The sequence below is a fragment of the Equus caballus genome, chromosome 28, assembly GCF_041296265.1.
Source record: "Equus caballus isolate H_3958 breed thoroughbred chromosome 28, TB-T2T, whole genome shotgun sequence".
Classification (NCBI taxonomy): domain Eukaryota; kingdom Metazoa; phylum Chordata; class Mammalia; order Perissodactyla; family Equidae; genus Equus; species Equus caballus.
Genome location: NC_091711.1, coordinates 30,937,147 through 30,955,684, shown reverse-complemented (window position 1 = coordinate 30,955,684; position 18,538 = coordinate 30,937,147). Strand labels below are relative to the sequence as shown.

Genomic DNA, 18,538 nt, shown 5'->3' with positions numbered 1-18,538 from the left:
ATTGGGCTCAAAATTTTTCTTTTTTATTAATATGTTAATATTAAGTCAAATTTCTATGTTGAATATCTTGTCTCATTTTCTCCTCTAAGAATAGTAAAAGTTTCTATTAAGAAATACTTAGGGGGCCAGCCCAGCGGCATAGTGGTTAAGTTCACGAGCTCTGCTTCACCAGCCCCGGGTTCACAGGTTCAGATCCTGGGCGCAGACCTAGCACCACTCATTAAGCCATGCTGTGGTGGCATCCCACATAAAATAGAGGAGGAGTGGCAACAGAGGTTAGCTCAGGGCCACTCTTGCTCCCCCACCTCCAAAGGAATACTTAGCATTTACTTTTTTCAAGAAGTGTCCTTTAAAAAAATTACAGGGCATATAAAAGAATGAAGTCATGATATATGCTACAATAAGGATGAAGCTTGAAAACTTTATGCTAAGTGAAAGAAGTCAGACGCAAAAGATCACATATTGTACAATTCCATTTACATGAAATATCCAGGATGGGCAAATCCATAGAGTCAGAAAGTCAATTAGTGATTACCAGGGGCAGAGGGAAAGTGGGATCAGGAACGACTGCTAAGAGACGTGGCGTTTCTCTGGGGGAATGATGAAAAGGTTCTGGAATGAGAGAGTGGCGATGGCTGTAAATATGTTAAAAACCACTGAATTGTACACTTAAAAATATATGGACCATGGGCAAAGAAAGTAGTCCAGTAGCCATTGTTTTGTTTTAAGATGGCAAACAGACACACAAATCCAACTTAAGATATTGGTGGACTATATCAGATTTGACCACTTTCTCCCAAAACTCTCACGGAACTGATGGAGAAATATGAACTACCAAAAATGGGCAAACTAAAAAAGACACCTTACTTTCTTTGTCCACATGCATGGCACCTCAGAGGCCAGGACTAAAATTAATTTATATGAAAAGATGACTATTTGCTTGCCTTTATTAGTATGTGTTTTCGAGAACATTTTCAAAAGACTTTGATTGATTTGGACTGAACCAGCCACACTGTCTCATTTAATTTCTCTTGTAGCTGAGAGCACAGCTGGTCAGACTTAGCTCTGCCAAACTCTGTGCCAAGCCCACTTTTCATATAAGGATGGAAACTCAGCTTAGAACTCAACGGCATCATGCTTTAGCTATGTAGGGGGAGGGGGAGGAAAGCCAGTCAAGAGGGTCAATGAACATCATCTATCAAGAAAGCCTTTTCTCAACCACATAGGGCAACTGTGCACATTGCTTTGCTTTTTAAAATATTTCTTTGCTCTTAGATACTAAACAGCCAAATAGCCAGAAAACAGCATATTCTGTAATACAAAGTTAGATGTGCCTTGAAAGAAAAAAAGTTACTTTTTTCCCCCTGAATTTACTATGAGGGTATCAATCAATAGATGAAACAAATTAAAGAACCTAGATTCTGAAGTCAGACCCTTGGGTTCTATTTTTGGACCTATCATTAACCAGCTGAATTAACCAGCTGAATTACTCTAAGAAAGTCAAGTGGCCTGTCTGGGACTCAGTTTCCTTTTGTGTAAAATGGGGGGCTTAAAAAAATGACCTCTGAAGCCCTTTCTAGGTTTAACATTGTGATTCTATACGAGTAGTCCCTAAAAACGAATCCTTTTTTTCACCATTCCCAGCACACTGAATACCACATATGAAATGGACATAAGGGCAAAGTGTCATATTGCAGAAGAATGTTTATAATGATAAGCAGATTTCACACATGCCGCAAAAGAGGTGACATGCCATCATTGGCTTCTGCGAAAACTCCATTGGGTTTTGAAAGCACTGATCATTTTACTGAAGTGAACAAGTGCCAGGAAATATTGCAACCCATGAAGAAAATATTTTATGACCTAGGGAACTTTTTAGTAATAAAGGACTTGATTATAAAAAGACAAAAACTTATTGAAGGAATTGGAAGTTTGGACAAATTCTAGGATAAACGGCTGTAGAGTGTGTTAGATGGCTAAAGTAAGATTTTAAATTAGAATAATAAGTAGATATGAATGATTTTCCCAGGACTATATTGTTTTAGGAACATATAACTCCTATTTCAGATGTTACACATCCATCTAGAAGGTTACAGACTCTTTATCTCCAGCATCACTCTCAGGGGAAAATGATCAACAGGATTCTTTTTTAAACGCTTTATTGGGGTTTTCCCTGTGCATTATTTAGGATTAGATTTGGCTGAATATACACAAATCCACAAAATAACAACAGTTAAATCAAGATAGAAGTATTTCTCACTCACATAAAGCAAGTCCAAAAGTAACTAGTTTAGAGTCATTGTAGTGGTGCCACAGTGTCATCAAGAATCCAGGCTCTCTCTTCCTGCTTTACCATCCTCCAGGTAGCTTCATGGTCTAAAATGGCTGCTAGTGCTCCAGCCATTACATCCACATTCCAGGAAGCAGAAAAAAGAAAGAAAAAAGGATTCACTTTCTTCATTTTAAGGAGTCTGCTTTGAGGTCCCACACAAAACATCTAATACATCCCACTGGCCAAAACTTGATTACACAGCATATTTGCCTATAAAAGAAGCTGGAAAATGTAGTCTTTCATTCTCAGTGGCAATGGGCTTCTGTAACTAAAGAGAATGAAGAGAATGGATATTGGATAGGCAAATATCAATCTCTGCCACATCTTTCGAAATAAAAGCAATAGTGTTCCCAGCACCAACCAATGAGCACAGAGAAGTATAAATAATAAGCCTTACCCTCTCCCCAACCTTGTCCTCACTCCAAGGTGTGAATTAGGGTATAGATTTCCCTGTGCTCATACATACACATACAAACTATGTATTCACATATCAGGAGTTCTTATTTCTGTTTTTTATTTTCATTACTCTTGAACTTGCTTTTTCCATTTACCTTGTCATAGACATCCCTCCATGTTAATATATATATAGACCTAACTCAATCTTTTTAATAGCTGAATAATTGTTTGTGGTATGGATGCACCACAATGCCCTATATTTTCTCAATTTGCTTCCCTTTTGATGGACATTCAGGTTGTTTTCAGTGTTTCACCACCACAATTAATACTGCAATAACCACCATAGACTATAGCCTTATATAGAGCTACTTTTAAGTCAGTAGGCTAGATTCCAAAAAGTGAGCATGCTGGTGCAGATGCATAGTTTAAATCTTAATAGATTTTGTTAGATTACTTTCACAAAAGGTTGCCTATTCAATGCATCAATCAGCAATATATAAAACTTCCTTTTTTCTCATACCCTGGATGTTATCGTTTAAAAAAGAGTTGTCAACTTAATGAGTGAGAAATGATTACTCATAATTTGAGTATCCATTTTTCCAAAAGTAATATTTCATCTTTATTGGTGATTTTTATTTCTTTTTCTGTGAATTGCTTTTTTCAAATCCTCTCCTTATTTCATTAGCGATATTAACTCTGTCTATAATATGTGTTTCAGATAACTTTTCTCTCTCTCTTTCTCTCTGTTTTGCCTTTTGATTTTATGATGTCTGGCTGTGAAAGAATTCTTACATTTTTACTTATTCAAATCTGTCACCTTTTCCTCTATGGTTTCCAGCTAGATTTTCTGTCTTACTTAAAAAATTCTCTCCACCTCAGTTATTCAAATACTCTGACAAATTTTCTTCAAATATTTTTTTTTTTTTTTTTTTAAAGATTTTATTTTTTCCTTTTTCTCCCCAAAGGCCCCCGGTACATAGTTGTATATTCTTTGTTGTGGGTCCTTCTAGTTGTGGCATGTGGGACGCCGCCTCAGCGTGGTTTGATGAGCAGTGTCATGTCCGCGCCCAGGATCCGAACCAACGAAACACTGGGCCGCCTGCAGCGGAGCGCGCGAACTTAACCGCTCGGCCACGGGGCCAGCCCCTTCTTCAAATATTTTTAACTTAAATATTATTATTGTGTGAATTAGGGTTCTAAACATGTTTATTTTACACCCCCAGCTTAACAGGGATTTATGCCAATACCATTTCACTAGTATTTTACCACTGACTTGAAATGTTAACTAGAGTATGTTAAATTCTCATGTAAACTTGAATCTATTTATAGATGCAGTGTTTATTTTGCACTCATCAATTTGTTTATTTTTTAGCCAATATTATACTATTTGGATTAGATTAGCTTTATGTTAAGGTTTAATATCTGGTAGGGCAAGTTCCCCTCTCTGGTCTAATTTTTCAAAATTTATTTGCAATTCTCCATTGATATTCTTCCTTATAAACTTTAAATTCATTTTGTCAGTTCCTGTCACTTTCTTCCAACACAAAGGATATTGTAATTAAAATTATATAAATAATTATATATTAATTTATGAATGATTGTCATTTGATAATATTAATCCTTCTCATCTAGAAAGATGGTTTATTTCCCAAGTCAGATATTGTTTTATAATTATTAATAAAACTTTATAATTTTTTCCTATAAAAATCCTAAACCATTCATGTTATATTTGTGTCTATGCATTTTATAGTTTTTGTTAGTATTTCAAATGAAGTTTCTTTTCTCTATTTCCATTTCTAACTGGTTACTGAGTATAAAGTTATTTGTATAATTATTTTGTATCCAGCCACCTAATCAATTATTTTTTTTAGTTCAAATAGAATTTTTAGGAAAATCACTTGGATTTATTTACTGTATAATATGCAAAAATGATAATTTTGTTTTTTAAATTTCCAATATTTATTGAATTTATTTTATTTTATTATTACATTAGCTAGAAGACCAAATATAATGTTATAATAGTGTGAGGGGTGGGTCTTCCTTTCTTGTTCCTGATTTTAATGGAAATGGGTCTAGCATTTAAGTTTAATATATTTGCTATTAATTTTCAGTAGTCTATTATTTTTAGATTGTTTCCTTTTATTACTACTTACTTAACTGTTTATTAGTTATGTCTATTTAATCTTATCAAATGTACTTTTGTATATATTATTGTAATCATGTGTTTTTCTTCTTTAATTTATTATAAAAATAGTTACAGTATTTTTAAAGATTGCTAAATGTTGGACAAGCCTTGCCTTCCTGGTAATAATCCTATTTCACTATGGTGAAATTTTAATACAATTCTGGATTTGTTTGCTAATATTTTATTTTAGATATTTTTGCACTTTGTTGGTGAAATTACTCTATAAATTTGTTTTTGTGCTATCTTTATCATATAAGTTATGTTAGCATCATAAAATTGGTTATAGATAACTTGCATCTTTTTCTAATATTTGAAATAGTTTGAATAACATAGGCAAATGTGTTCTTTGAAGATGAGTGACACTTGGTTATAAAACCATCTGGTCTGACTCATTTTTTAAATGATAAATCTTTAACAATATTTCCAATTTCTCCTTAAGACCTTGAGATGTTCAGGATATCTAATTTTCTTTTCTTTTTTTTGCTGAGGAAGATTCACCCTGAGCTAACATCCGTGCCAATCTTCCTCTGTTTTGTATGTGAGTTGATGCCACGCCATGGCCGCTGACAAATGGTGTAAGTCTGCACCAGGGAGCCTAACCGAGGCCACTAAAGAGGAGTGTGCTGACCTTAACCACTAGGCCATGGGGCCAGCCCCAGGATTTCTACTTTTTAAATTAACATTTTTGTTTTAGAAAATTATTCATTTGTTCTAAATTTAGTAACAGTATTGTTGTATACACTGTTTTATTTTAATTTGTAATATTTGCCATGTCTGTGATTTTTATGCCACTTTTTCATTCCTAACAAATATTTTTATTTTCTCTCTTTCCCTTAATACATTTTTCCAGGGTATAACTATTTTTATGGGTGCTTTGAAAGACCCAGTTTGTTGTTTTACTATCTCTTCTTCTCCTAACTTCTTTTGGTCAAGCTTGTTGTTACTGTTTTTCTTTCATACGTTGAGGATTTAATTTAGACTTTATTTTCACCCTAGGATAACGGCTGTATCATATAGATTTTTGACTTAATGCACCTACATTTTCCTTCAGCTTGAGTTTTATTTTTCTCATTGATCCAGGAGTTATTTAAAAGGGATTTCTTAATGTCCAAAGAATTAAGATTTTTTTTGCTATTGGCTTCTTTTTAAATTAATTTTTTAGTGAGCTGAAATTCACATTACATAAAATTAATCATTTTAAAGTGAACAATTCAGTGGCATTTAGTATATTCAAAATGTTGTATAACCACCACCTCTATCTAATTCCAAAACATTTTCATTACCCTAAAAATGAAAGCTGATGCCATTCAGCAGTTTCTCCCCATTCACTCCTCTGCCCAGCCCCTGGAAACCAACAGTGTGTTTTCTGTTTCTGTGGATTTACCTATTCTGGATATTTCATATAAATGGAATCCTACAATAAGTGACTTTTTGTGACTAGAATATTCTGTCTAATATTGATACTGAACTCTATGCCTTTCTGACAATAAACAATACTCAACCAGGAATACATAAACTAATTAGGAAAAAAGCATTTTTCACCCAACACATGCATTTCCAGTAAAAATATTATTTGGGGCTTAATAATTATTTATCGGTTAGTAGTATCTTTTATGTTGCTTTAATCAATTGTGTACAACTAATACTTATAAAAATAACTTAATTCCAAATGCATTTTTTAACACTGCAAAGCCTTGTGGTCACAGAAAAAAATGTTATTTAAAATTTCTACATCTTTTGAGGCAGAGAATATAAGATTAAAAAAATTAAAAAACACTTTGGGCTGGCCCAGTGGTGCAGTGGTTAAGTTTGCATGTTCCACTTTGGCAGCCCAAGGTTCGCCAGTTCAGATCCCGGATGCAGACCTATACACCACTTGTCAAGCCATGTTGCGGCAGTCATGCCACATATAAAGAAGAGGAAGACAGGCACATTGGTGTGAGATGTTAGCTCAGAGCAAATCGTTCTCAAAAAAAATATTTTTTTTAACTTTTAAGGCAAGAAATTGTATTAAATAGGAATAGAAACCTGTGAGGTAAGTAGCATGTAAATATTTACTCCGGGAGAATGGAATAATTTCAAATTTACCGTGGTTAAATATCTTATTTATATGTCTTTAATATATTAGGTTGGGTATCATATCACTATGACATTTTTATTCTGCGGGAGATGTTTAAAATAGGTTACATTTATTTTTATTTTTAATGTCAACTTTTACAGAAGGCTGAAAATTATATTCTTTGCAACTATTTAAACTTAGGGTAGAAAATTTAAAATATCAATTTGAAAATATGTAAAGATTATTCAAAAATTTTTTTGAAGGTGCATTAGACAGCTCGAGCTGCCGTAACAAAATACGGTAGACTGGGTGTCTTAAAAAATAGAAATTTGTTTCTCGTACTTCTAGATCCTGGAAGTCTGAGATTGGAGCGCCAGCCTGGTCAGGTTCTGGTGAGAGCTCTCTTCCTGGTTTGTAGACAGCTGCTGTCTCATTGTGTCCTCACAGGGCAGAGAGAGACAAAGAGCAAGCTCTCTGGTGCCTCTTTGTATAAGGGTACTAACCCCATCACGAGGATCCCACCCTCATGCCCTCATCTAAATCTAATTACCTCCCAAAGGCCCTATCTCCAAATACCATCACTTTGGCGGGTAGAGGGGACAAAATTCAGTCCATAGCAAAAGGTCTGTGAACAAAATAGCTTAAGGGCTCTGTTTAGATGACTGATAGCGATCAGGAGCAAGGGGCTCATGGATCTAAGTGGCAGTGGACAGACCCTGCCTCTCCTCCTGCTTTCCCTCTTTTCCTTTGCCTGGGTCCTTAGCAGGGGGGTCCCCAAGATTCTGCTCCTGGCTCTCTGCTCTCTATGTACATTCTCTCCTTTGGCGAGATAATCCCCTCTCATGTTCTCAGTTATTACTGTGTGAATGACTCCCATCTCTGACCTTGATCCTGAATTTCACTTTTGAACTCACAATGTATATTGAATATGAAAAATTTATCCACTTAGAGACAATAAAAGTTACTAAAATTGTTATATTTCCTTCCAGTTTTTTTCAATGTGTATTTTGTGGAGATTTTTAAGTTTTAACTAAGTTGTGAAGAGCAGAGGTCTAGGATCCAAAATGAAATTAGTCAAAATACAAAAGAAAGCAGGTTATCAAGTGATTTAAAACTTGAAGCCTGAGCCCACAGAATTATTACTGACATTCTTAAGCTACCAGTTCTCCTGGCCATAAGCTCTCTCATCGTATGAGAAACAAGAAGGAACACGTGGCAAAGGTGGTGAAGGTTTGGTGAATTTGTAACATTTTAGCAGAGTTTTACTAAGTGAATTATATTTCACTTAGTAAATTATGTTTCTCTCTCTCTGTGTCTTAAGTTTATTCTATGTGTCCTCGCAACTGCAAAGACAATGATTTTTCTACCTACAACATTATAAACTAATATCATGAATAATTGATCTTTAAATTTAGCACTGCAGTGAATGGATGGTGATAAAATTAAAGATGCTCCCCCAAATACTCTATGGAAATCTGTTCCATTTTTAAAAACTTTCTTGCACAAAATGTTCCTGGACTCCTCATTCTTGAAATGAAAAAGAAAAGAACCTGCCTTCTTGACATTCCTTAGTGTGACTTTGAATTTTATCTTACACCAAGTACAAGTTCGTACTGGAAGCCTTGCAGGCTATCAATAGAACTCTGCTCACCCGCCTTATTTTAAAGCTGAAGCATGTTAAGCCTTCTAAGCCTGTCCTCCTAAGACATACCCTTCATCTCCCAAATTAGTCCTGGTGCCTTTGCTGGATCCCTTCCAAGACTTGGATATTGTTTTAAGCTTCATGTCCTACCACACACCATGCAGTAGGCTACAAGCAGTGAGAGTCTCTTTGCCTTAAAGTCTCCTTGAATTTATGGACCTAACAATTTTCAGCCTCCATATAGTCTACTCCATTACAAGTGCTGACAGGAAAAACACAAAACCTTTCCTAATTCTGATGACTACAGATTACATGTACAATACATTTATTTTCAGTAATAAATTTTCAGTAAAAAACAAAACCAAAAACAAAGTACAGTGTAACTCAAAGGTCCCTGACCTTGGCCCTTGATTTCTCATCTGCGGGTCCTGGCTCCTACTGTTTCCTGCAGCTGAAGCCGCGTTCCTTCCCATCACGGTGGTTCCAAAGCTGATGTGTTTTGAAGGGATAAACTCAAAGGTGATTCCTCTATAGTCTTCTCTAACGCTCCAGCTGGAAATGATCTCTGACTTCTCTGAATACTTTATATATACTGCTTACATATAGTCTTGTCTTGTCTACCTCCTGTTGTCCTTGTTTTTGTGTCTTATTGTTTAAATCAGGGATCTGATCCGGTAGCCTGTGAGCGAAATCCAGTTTGCAAAGGAATTTTGCTTTTGTTTCATATAAAAAAAAAAAGAAAATCATATAAAATATAACTTTCTCGCTTCTCTTGGAAATACTGGGTCCAGGTAGAAACAATAAGCTGGAGCTCAATAAGGGCCACCCCAGTTTGTTTCTTGGGCCATTTCCATCATTTGTGTTAACTGTCTAGCCCAGGTGGGCATTTGAATTTTCAATACTTAGTCTAGACTATAGTATTCTCTCTCTTTTTTTAAAAGATTGGCACCTGAGCCAACAACTGTTGCCAATCTTCTTCTTTTTCTCCTGCTTTTTCTCCCCAAATCTCCCCAGTACGTAGTTGTATATTTCAGTTGTGGATATAACCACATGAAATAATTTGTGAGCAGGGTATCACTGAAATTTTAAGGCAGTATAGCAAAGTATTTAACAGATGAGACGGTGGGGCCAGACAGAGTTGGGTTTATAGCTTGGCTCTGTACTTAGAATCTCATAATGTTGGGTAAATTATTTAACCTTCTGAGCGTCAGTTTCCTCATCATTTGCTGTCCCCCTTTCAAGATCTAGATTGGGACAATAGCGATATCTGCCCCATAGAGATGTGGGAAGATTAAATGAGCTAACACATATAAAGTTCTTGGTGCAGTGCCTGGACATAGTAAGTGTTCTATGGATGGAAGGATTTATTATTGACAGCTAAATCCAGAATCATCCATAATACATATGAGAACCTCTAGTCAGCGTACAAAATTCCCCACGCCTTGTTTCCCATGTAGTCTGTATTATCAGTTAGTCTGCTATACTCTACTAAAAATGGCGGCTTTATATTCAGAGTTTACTCCTATGTGTGATTTCTGGCTCCGTGTGGGTGTGATAGAAAGGATCAGTTTGTCACCGCGAGTCTTTTCACACTGTGGATATGTAAAGGCCAGCCCTGGGTCTGCAGCTGCAGCTGCTATTTGCAGCGCTGGGGCCTCTGAGATGGGATTCTGGGGCTCAGATTTATTTTCTGCCCTGTGCCTTTGTTTGAAAAGAGTCTGGTTCTGCTCAGCTGCCCTGACCATTGCTGCTGTCCCACAGTGCCCTCATTTTGCCTCCCTGGTTGGAGGTGTCCTTCTTCCCTCAGCTGCCTCCCAGAAAATTCTGGGAAGTCACCATCATCATTTAGTAAACATTTACAGTGTCCTGGCATCCTGCTAAGCGTTTTATGTATTATCTCATTTAATACTCATAAAAAGGCTGCGAGATAACCATTGTTATCCATTTTTCAGATGAGGAAGCTGAAGTACAAGGAAGTTAAATAATTTTCCAAAGCTCACAGTTAGTAAGAAGTGGGGCCGGTATTTGAAAGCAAGTATGTTTCCCAGAATCCATGGTTTTAACCACTAAACTGTACTTCCGCAAATAAATTTAGGTGAATATCTTTCCTTTGAAAACAGATTTCTTCTGGTCCTGAGATGTTTATTGCTCCCTTAGTGTGATAAAGAGGGTGACAATGAGATTCCTCTCTAAACTCAATCCATAGATCTCCATAGTGCCACCTGCAAAACTACTTTAAGGACTCTGAATAGCGTTTGGACTAAGTGAGGAAAATGCAGTGCTCAATTAGCAAAGCCTGCATAGGACTTTCAGAATGTCTATCCATTGATTATGAAGGGGCAGGGTCCACAGATAAGAGTCTTGGTGTCTTAATCTCAAGGGATGTATTGATAGAATGATCTCATGAGTTAGAACCACAAGTCAGACAAAGTCATAAACAATATTCCTGAAAGATGTATTGTCCTGAGTTTCCATCATGCAAAATAGAGAAACATTTTCATATCTTAGGATTTTATCAAGTTCAAAGTCTTTTAAGTTGGGTGGACAAAAACATTTATGTATATTCAAATCCTGTTAAGTCCAAAAGTCTTTAGATATAAGTGAGAAACCTAGGTGCAGCGTATCTTAAAAGCTGGAGAAACACAGAATGAGAGCAGGTGATCAGTCTGGTTTGCAGTTGGTCCTGAGTTGCAGACATTTAGCAATAGACAGAGAATTGGGCAACGCAAGTAAGAGGGACAATCTCCTTTCAAGTTTCAAAACCCCAAACAGTGACTATTAGAAGGAGTTCAGGTTGACAGTGGAGTGGGGAGGAGAATTGCTAAGTATATCTGGAGCGCTAGGTCTCAAGTCTGGACAAAATCTCTAGTCCTAAATGACCACCATTAACTGGAATGGTATCTGTCTTTATTGTGAAAGGGCAGCCTCAGTTAACTAGCATAATAATCATCTTCATTAAGTGAGGATGCATTTTTTTTTTAACTCCAGGAAGATTTAGAACTACGTGTAGAAAAGTTGCAGAGAATCAAAACCATTATATTAATATTTTCATATTAATATTTGTCATTTGTACCATGCTATCTAGGAGACAGTCTCATAATTCCAATTTATAATGTGTAATGGAGTAATTGATTTAAGTTGAAATCTATTGGGTTTATGATTTTTGGTTGAAATCTCCTCAGGTTTATGGGCAATATTAGCATATCTCAGAGAATTTTATTTTATACACACACAGGAGTTACTTAAGTGTTTGAAGCTTTATTTAATTCACAAAAGTAAAAGCAAATATAATAAATTTATAAAATCTAGCTTATGTGCTGTTTAGAAAGATAATTTAGCTAACTAGAGTTGTAAATGGAACAATCTTATTACGCTATCTCCTAAAAGTGGTGGCTAAATTTTGCCAAAGGTAAAAATATAATTATTAGATTTGTAAGCTCAATTTAAAAGCTTTAAAAAAGCCTGGGTTTATGAATGTGTGATCATAATAAATTTAATACCAATCGTGTATTCCAAAGTCAACTGCTGAGTAATCTTTTTTACATACAAAAGCCTCCAGCACAGCCTAAACCTTCCATGCACAGGAAGCATCTCTTACCTGTCATTTGATTCAATTATAGAGTTTCCCGAGATCAACAAGACTCCTATGACCAATGCTTATAAAAGACCTGAATTCAATTCAGCTCAATGCTAAACTGGTTTAGTTTGATATGTTGGTAATACCAAAAAACTACTTAAGAAGCTGAATATGATTTCCTTTATTGACTGAAGAAGGGTATGTCTCCACCAACATAAAAAGACTTCTTGGAGTCAAAGTTGCATTAGCCACACAGCATGGCTTTTGCTTCTCCTATATTCCTTACCAGGGTTAATAGCTCCACCATCAACCCAGTCATTCAAACCAGAAAATTTGACATCTCATTGACCTCACCATCCTCCAAGCTCTAGTAAGTCTATTTCTACTGTAACACCAGTCATTTCCCCTCTCAGTGACAAAGGGAGATTATCGTAATTGCACATATAGATCAAGTCTCCTGTTACATTCACATATCTTTGCAAGTGTATAACTTGTCTCCTGGAACATATTCCCAAGTAGGAGATCTAGAGGGTCACATCCCAAACTTATTTTACATAATTGACCTATACCTCCAATAGCATTTTTAAAATCCTACAGTTTGCCTGTCCTCCTGGGTCCTCCACACAGGACCTTGGCCATTTTCCATGTAGTTTGGGTGTGTTCTATAATCTCAATTAGGGAATTTAAAACTTTCTTCAGAAAGGTCCTAAAGAGAGAGGAGATTCAGACATGATGTCCAAGAGCCTCTCAAACCTTCCTTTCTAGGGATTAAGAACTTTCCCACAAAGGTCCTTCTGAACATCAGGGCTGAATGGATAGGTTCCCTGAACTTCTCAGGCTAACACCACAAAGCAAATATTTTAAAACTGAAACTAGGAAAACCAACTTGGAAAAATGCTTGGCAGCATTTACAAAAATTGAATGTGACCCAGTAATTCCACTCCCAGGTAAAAACCCAACAGAGATGCATTCTGATGCACACATAATAAGATAAATAGCAACATTATTCATAATATCAAAAAACTGGAAATAATCCAATTGTTCATCAATACCATAATGGGTAAATCATGGGATATTCACACAAGGGAATATCAGATAGCAATGAGAATAAATGATACGGATGAATCTCACAAACCTAATGCTAAACAAATCTGCTAGACACAGAGATAACACACTATACTCTTCCATCTTATGAAGTACAAAACAGGAAAAGCTAACCTAAACAGTTAAAAGTCATAATATTCTAATTCTCAACCTAGATGCTGCTTAAACTAATGTACTGTTTGGGAAAATTAATTGAACTGTACACTTATAATATATGTACTTTTCCATATGCATATTATACTCCAATAACATTTTCTAATTGGAAACAATAAAACAAAGTATTTTAGCTATGAAAAAGTCAACTTTCAGAATATAGGATTTGCTTCAAAATAATACAGGGAGCAGGAAACTTGGTAGACTATAAATCAAACAAGATTGGCTCTGAGTTAGTTGATAGTTGCTGAAGCTGGATGATGAGTCATTATACCTATAGGATGAAGGTTCATTATAATATTCTTATGTTTAAAATTTTGGGTAATAAAAATACAAAAACAGGAGAAAAGAACCTTATCCTTCTCATGCTAATTATAACTGCAAGAGGCTGCCCTGAGGAAACAAAACACCTTTCCCCCCTTTCTCCTAGTATGAAATCTTTGGAAAATAATGCTGGTAAAATCCCCTTTATCCAACATGATAAGATGGTAGGTTAATCAAAAAGATCTGATAATTTTTTTATATGATACGTACCAACATTTTAAATGTGTACTCTGTAAGTGTACATTCAATCTTCAGTCTTTGATGTAAGACTAAGTCTTTCTTTATTAAATATGCTGATTAGAGATTCTTGTTATCATTATTACATAAATGACATCCATATGATTTCAATATTTGTTTCTCAAAAGCAGAGCCAAAACTTAAAGACATTTTAAAATCAATCTGTGCCCAGAATTCTTCTAGATTATCACTATTTTTTAAGTCTGTTACAATTAGAAGCTTCACCACACCTAGTTTGACATTATTTTTGCAATTTGAATTGATTTATGCATTCAACCTAGTTTTTATAGAAATGACTCTCCATGTTTATATTTCATCTGCTTACTTAAAATTTAATTAAATCCCAATTACAAGTGTAACTGGCATAAACAGGTTTGGGAGCAAATAATACTCTTGATAAGGCTATAACTCAGCTGGTAGGAGAAGTAAGCCCCTGTACTTAAGGGTATTCCAGGGGCATCAGTCAGTATTTCTTTTAGAGGGAGTAAAGAGAGGTGGTTAACTTTGCCAGTCAGTTAAGCGTAGGTGGATAGTTAAGATAGTAATATCTACTATTTCTTGACTATTAACTCTGAGTCAAGCACTATGCTGAGCATTTTGCATATTTCATTTAATTCTTACATTCTGCATTCATTATTCCGTTTAATTTTTACAATATCACTGAAAATTATCATTACCATTTCAAAGATGAGAAAAATAAGTTTCAGAGAAATTGGGTAATTTGTCCAAATCTATAAATATTTAGGAAGTAGAGGAGTCAGAATTTGAACCTGGGTGGTCGGTGTCCCGTGCCCACCCTCAACTCCTATGGTGCACTGCTTCTCATGATCATCAGCCATGAAAAGCTGGAAAAAAATGAGAAGACACTTTCCCATTACCTAAACTAGGAGGACTCTGCTTGACTCCATTACCTAAAGTAGGAGGACTTCTTTGACCAGAAAGTTTCACAGGCTCAAATCACCGTATGGGCTTCCTAAGTGGGGGATAAGGCAAGACATCAGAGGAAGCCGACTGTCCAGCTTCATCCTTTCTTAGGAAACGAGCTCTGAAAGGAGAAAAAGATCATGGTAAGCACAGCGTGATAAATAGTAGCTGTGAGGCACCCTCAGCAAGAAAATTTAACTTTCTTTAAATAACGTCTGCGGGTATCTTTGGACCTTTGTGTAAGTCAGATTCTCTTCTCTCCCCAACTGTGTTGGTTATATCATTAGCACAGTCCAGTTGCCCCCTTCTGAGGAAGAGAGGAAAAAACTTCAAATTCCAACCAGATGCTTGTAAGTTGCTCAGGGAATTTGAAATGGAAATTTTCTTTTAGATTTAGACAGATGGTTTGCAACCCTGCTACACTTCAGAATCTTCTGGAGAACTTTGAAAAAATACCCATACTGGGGTTTTCACTGCCTTGCCCAAGCCCACCTTCAGACGTAATTGGGGTGGGTGGACAGGACTTCAGCGTCAGTATTTTTTTTATTGATTTTCCACCAGTGGTTAAAATGTGCAGCCAAGGTTGTAACCACAGGTCTCAGCAGTCAGACTTTTAAGGGCGGAATGGTGTGGTTGATTGGTTTAGAGGAAGGATACATGTAGGCATAGCTAACTCCACACAATGGAATTATTTCTGATTACTTAGACGCCACCTCCTCACTAACTCTTTAACTTCAAAAGGCTTATTCTTTCATTGGCAGCTGCTCATCAACACTTCCACTTCTTTGTCGAGTAGCTAATGATCTAATAACCATCACTAAATAAACCAAGAAAGCTAATATAAAAGGAATCCTGTAGTGAACAGCTTTGTGATTATTTTTAAAAAGCCTAATACTGAGCTGAATATAAAGGATCATATTCTGTTCATAAGTCACATAAAAAAACCAGTTTTCTTCCACATTTCCTACCAAAGTTATCACTTACCTTTCCTTTAAAATTTCAAGTTAGGCTAAGATGGAATTGCGATGCTGTATGAGACTTATACTGGACAAGAAGATTGAAAAACAAAACATTGTAGCTAAAAAAGAAGAAAATGTGTTTGCATGAATATGAGAGCAAATGATTCTTACATTATATAAATATTTAAGTTGAAAATTCACCACTTATTTTTTTCCCCAATATCAGTATCATGATATTCTGGGGGAGGGGGTCAACCTAATGATGTGTTCCACTAACTTAGAACAAAACAAAGGTATTTTTGTATTTTACTGGTCCATATCACCTAATTGTTTATGAAATATTCTATTAGGAAGACCCAAGCTTTACATTCTCTATCTGAATTTGAGAGGGACGGGGGAGGATGGGAGGAAGAAGACCTGGATGTTTTTTAAGGACTATACTCTAGCAGGCAATGGCGATGATAAGCAAACCCTATGTGTCATGGTTTAAAATCGTCCCCAAAGGGCCCAAAGTGGAATTTTCGCAGTGCTACATGGTGCAATTGGCCAAATGTATCATAAATTATCACATTTCCTTTCTTAGCAAACCCATAAGCTCATCTTTCTTATATATTCTGAGAAAACCTCATGTGCTTGAATTGTTCTTTAAGAGAGACGAGAACTCTGTCAGGACATTTCCGTATTTATAGAAAAGGAAAATCCCGAATTTCTAGCTCTCTCTTATATTTCTCTTGCTGGTTTATTCAAGGTTATACTAGCGTAATGTTTTTTGTAGGAAAAGATTTACATTCACTTTGATCAAAATGGATTTTTTTAAGAAAGTAAAATAAACTCTCACATTGAGCTTTTGTGATATATTGTAAAGAAAACTGACACCTACACAAAACAAAATGATGTGTCATCACATTTTAAAAAATTATAGTTTGCTGTTCCTTCCTTCCTCTTTGGCCATTTTAAACATGTATATTTATAGGTTTCATGAAGTGGATACTTCGTATATATTTATCTCATCAACTCTAAATTCTTAAGATTTATAGTGTGAGTTTCCTCAGCATAATTGACTGAAATCGCTCTCAACATGACCCCTCAATGCACCTGCACCTCTCTGTTCCCCTCTATAAACGGAATAAATCCGACCAACACATGAGTCTGATGTTTTCTAAGAGAAAGAGGCAATTCTGCAGATTTAGAAAAAAGTTTTGCCCTCCAGAATTTCCCAGTTTCTAGAGACAGAGAAATAGAGACACTGGTGGTGAGGCCCTCCTATGGGGGAAGATTCTTCATCCCAAAATAAACTCTTCCTGCTCAAGTTAGAGCCTTGGGCTTAAAGTCTCAGCGTCCTGGAACCAGAACAATACAAACACGGGATCAGCGGAATGAGACAGGAGCATTTGTGCGTGATGCGATCATCGCTTTGTTAGTGCAGGCTCTGTGACACGCTGGGAATGCATTGAAGTTAGGGGGGATTTTAGTCAATATAAGGGAAGACTAGGTGCCATCTACTGGTGAAGAAACTGACAACTTTCCATTTTTCCAACAAAACTTTGTGTGTTTTCAGACAGTGCCGTCAGCAGGAGCTGGTTGTAGAATATACACAACATCGTTATCCTGTGGTCATGATAAGTTGGCAAGGCTGTCCAATCCAATTGCCAGCCTGATTTCCAAAATTTCACCCTACAAAACTCATGTGCAAGATGGTAAAGATTACATAAAAGGATGTCCACTATGGCACTCTTTGCAATTACTAGGAAAATGAACCAAGTGTCCACTGATGGGAGTCTGATTAATTATATTATATATATATATCTGCTACACAATAAAATGGCACAACAAAGGAGCTTATAGCCATCAAAAAGACAGAAGTGGAGTTATTGACCAGGAGCAGTATGTTTGAGAAATATCTGGTGAAATAGGTAAGTTGCAGAACAGTATTATAATATTGTTCTGTTTTGTTAATAATAATAATATGTAAAAAATTATTATGAATATGAATTAATAATTCATTAAAGTAGTAACAGTTTTCACTGTTTATCGCATATGCCATTTGTAACCAAGATAAAAGGAAACCAACACAATTTCTTTTAAAGGAAAATGAAAAATTTGCAATAAGATTTTATATTTAAGTTTTATACAGTTCTAAAATAAAAAAGATTTATGTCCTTTTTGAAAAACTTTGGTTTATACATACACTCCCTTTTCTAAGAATTTATTCTACAAAAAACACTTGCACAAGACAGCAAAGATTGTGTAAAATCAGGTAGACTTAGAGAAGATATAGAGAAGCCACAGAAATAAAGAAAAAAATCCCACACGATATACAAAAGAAAAAGTAAATCACCTGAAATTCCATTACCCAAGCGAGAATTCAATGTTGTTGGCTTATCTCCTTCCTTTCTGTGTCAGTTAACAGTGGGCTATGCATATATATTTAATGTGCTGCTTTTCTGTCATATTACTATAACTCTAGAAACTGTCCAGTTTGAAAGAAACTCTTTCGTTTCCTATACTGCATCTTGAGGTAGTTTAAAACAAAACGTTTGCAGTTTTACCCTCCCATTCAAACCCTTCCCTTTGTAAACCTAGTTTAAATATTGTTTTCATGCTGTCACCAAGGATAAAACGCCAGCATCTTCCAAAATAGAGACC

The 18,538-nt window shown here is 35.8% G+C and overlaps 1 long non-coding RNA gene across 1 annotated transcript; it reads right to left on the bottom strand.

Annotated features, from left to right (window-relative positions):
• Positions 1-5,377: 5,377 nt before the first annotated feature.
• LOC138921265 (uncharacterized) lies at positions 5,378-18,332 on the bottom strand. The gene is made up of 2 exons (XR_011433701.1): positions 18,231-18,332; positions 5,378-15,054 (listed from the first exon to the last, which is right to left on the bottom strand). It is a non-coding gene; the product is annotated as an uncharacterized lncRNA (long non-coding RNA).
• Positions 18,333-18,538: the final 206 nt, after the last annotated feature.